This window comes from Sceloporus undulatus, unplaced genomic scaffold (assembly GCF_019175285.1).
Source record: "Sceloporus undulatus isolate JIND9_A2432 ecotype Alabama unplaced genomic scaffold, SceUnd_v1.1 scaffold_23, whole genome shotgun sequence".
In the NCBI taxonomy this organism is placed as follows: Eukaryota; Metazoa; Chordata; class Lepidosauria; order Squamata; family Phrynosomatidae; genus Sceloporus; species Sceloporus undulatus.
Window position 1 is genome coordinate 353125 of NW_024802945.1, and position 3052 is coordinate 356176.

At 54.8% G+C, this 3052-nt stretch overlaps 1 protein-coding gene across 1 annotated transcript in view; it reads right to left on the bottom strand.

Annotated features, from left to right (window-relative positions):
• Positions 1-3052, bottom strand: part of LOC121917519 (calpain small subunit 1-like) — a 14901-nt gene that overhangs the window by 4791 nt on the left and 7058 nt on the right. The window contains exon 2 of the mRNA XM_042443554.1: positions 188-252. The gene's annotated coding sequence lies outside the window, so the exon portion shown is untranslated. The remainder of the gene's footprint in view (positions 1-187; positions 253-3052) is intronic.

Below are 3052 nucleotides of genomic sequence, written 5' to 3' on the forward strand. Positions count from 1 at the left end.
TCTGTCCCTGGATCTCCCAGTTGTCAATACAAACTTCATTGCTCACACAGAAGTATCTTTGCATCTTGCAGCCTTTTTTTTCACTTAAAAAGACACAGTCTTTTGTTTCCAGAGGTGAAGTTTCCATGTGATTAATCCCCACTTCCCATTAACCCATTGTTCCAGCTGCTGTTCTGCAAAAGGATACATCAAAATGCTGAATTATTTTCAGGCAGTCCTCCAGAGAAAAGGCATCTTTCTGCAGTTCCTGGCCTAGAGAAAAAAGTCGTGAAAACGCGAGGTCATTATTACTGCAGCAGGTCTACTGGACAGGATCTGAAGAGATTAAATCCGCATAAAAGGATCCTAGACCCCACCATCCCTGCCTCATCTCCATGAAATGGGTCCAGTAGTTCAGACAGTGATCTCAGAATAAGATTGGTTGCCCTGAGATTCTTCTAGCAGGGCTCTTGTGTCTTTGCAAGTCCAGAGGTGGAAGAAATATTTTTTCTTCTTCGTGGTCTCTGCGAATCATACAAATGGGTTGTACTGCGCCTGCGCAGTGCCTTCGGAAACTTCTGGAATCACTAGGCAAAGTACTCTTTGCAACATGTTGAAACTTTTTGGCGGTAGCTCCGCCCATCCCTTATAAAGCCCCTGCCTTCCCGCTCTTTCCCCAGTTCCTTTTTTCCGCCGCGTTAGCTGCTTAGGGAACTTCACTGTTGGAAATCTCAGTTTGGAATCACGTTGTTGACCTCGGACCGTTATTTGACCACTCTTTGACTTGACCGTTATTGACCATTTGGCTTGGACTTTGGACTGTGTTTTCGCTCGCTCCTTCTGATTTGGCAATCTTCCCGGACTGGCATTGACCTCGGACTGTCTGACTACGAGTTGTGAGTGGACCATGCCATCAGTCCCCTTTAAGAAATGTTCTGTTTGCGGGGGTAAGATTCCCGGTCAAGACCCCCACTCGGCTTGCCTTTTTTGTTTGGGCGAGACGCATGTTCCTGCATCCTGTTCCCTGTGCAAATCCTTAACCCCTCAAGCCAGGAAAAATAGGGAGACTAGATTGAAGGCCGCTATTTATACGAAGGTTTTCACCGCGGGCGCTATGTCTTCCCTACCGGCTCCCTCCACGGCCGCAAACCCGTTACCGACTTTGCCTGAGACTCCGGCCCAACTTGCTCCCGCCGAGCCTGATAGAGCTGGAGATGTTGCTCCCACCTCATCATCCGCTCGCTCCTCGAGCTTCCCTGGATGCCCCGGTCACCGAGGCCCCGCTGGAAGGCGCACCTCGATCCTCCAAGAAGGATAAACAGGAGAAGCGCAAAAAGAGCTCGAAGGAGGGCCGCGCTTCAGACAAGGATTCGAGCTCCCACAAGGGTCCTGCCTCGAAATCCTCTGTCCCTCAGGCCTCTACCGCCAAGGTCTTAAAGTCTCCGGACCCGGCCAAGGCCCAGGCCACCGTGCCACTGGCGCCTTCGGCTTCAAAGAAGTCCCGTGCGAGGTCCCCGGACGGAGGACACTCGGCCGCCAAGCGCCACCGTTCTGACAAACGGGATACAGACGGGTCCAGGCATAAGGAGACCCCCCGAGAGCCATTGGATGCCGATCGGAGGCCTTCAGATCCTCGCTCCACGGCTAGAACCCTCCGGACCCCCGAGACCGTCGACACCCGTCCTGGGCGCTGAAGCACTTCCCCATCCGGATCTCGGCCCCTCTCGACGTTCCGTCATGCTCCGGAGGACATTATTGTGGACCTTTCCGAGCCGGCGTCACCTGCCAGCCCGAGGGAGGACAGGCGATCCCCCACCCCGATGCCCGCGTCGATGGTCCACCATGCCTTGGTGCATCGTGCCGCTTCGCCATCTCCTCCGCGCCCCTCCGAGGCCGACTATTTCTACGATGAGGTGACGGACACCTACTACATGGCTGTTCCTCGCGACTCCATCAAGTCCCACTTCAGGCCACCTACTGAGAGACCTAGACCACGTGCATCCTCTAGGCCCTCCCGCGCGCCCAGCCGCGCTTCGGCAGCCACCGATCTGGAGGTCGTTGATCTGGAGTCAAGACAGGAGACATCCTCTCAGGCTCGCTACCATCCTGGAGACGACTCGGATGCCTCTTCTGAAGACAACTATCGGCCGTCCAATCAGGAGTTCGCCCAACCGGGTGCAGTGTCCACCTCGGACGACGTACGCACATTTGCCGAGCATGTGATTAAGATGGGGAACGCTCTTGATATTCAATTCGCTCAGGCAGAAGATGAGGCCTCTGATCCAATCGAAAGGAGGATTCATGGCAAGCTCCCCACTCCACCTGCCATTCCTCTGCTCCCCTCTTTGGAAAAGCTAGCCAGACGTTCGTGGGCAGCCCCAGCATCGACAGCTGCTAGTAACAGGAAGATCGAATCCCTGTACAGAGTGGCTCCGCATCCGACATGGCTGCTTGAACATCCACGCCAGAACTCGGCCATCGTGGAGGGTTCCCAACGCGCCTCCACTCCTAAAGCTTCCTTGATGCCGTCAGACAGAGAGGCTAAGAAGATCGATGCCCTCGCTAAGAAGGCCTACTTTTCTTCGGCCCTGGGGATGAGAGTAGCCAATTACAACGCGTGTATGGGCGCATACATACAATGGCTCATGGAGAAGATCTCCCCTCTCATTCCTGACCTTCCCGACGACTCCCAAGGCATTCTCTCCGAGGTTCGGGACGAGGCTCATTCAATTGGCAGCTGGATCATCACATCGGCAAGACATTCTACTGACTGTGCCGCGAAATCCATGTCAGCAGCCATCGCCTTGCGGAGACATGCATGGTTGAGGTCCTCCGACTTGAACCAGAATGCCCGCTCCACAATCGAGGACATGTCCTTCGATGAAGATGGCCTTTTCCACCGCGAAACAGACGAGAAGTTGAATTTCAAGTATAGGATGAGGACCGCGGCCAAGAAACACGGTATGTCGTCCTCTCCTCAGGCTTCTTCCCGTAAGCGCTTTACAGGCATCCGCCAGTGGTATGGCCAGGGCCAGAGGCCCTACCAGCAAGACCGCCCGTTCCAGCGTCAGGA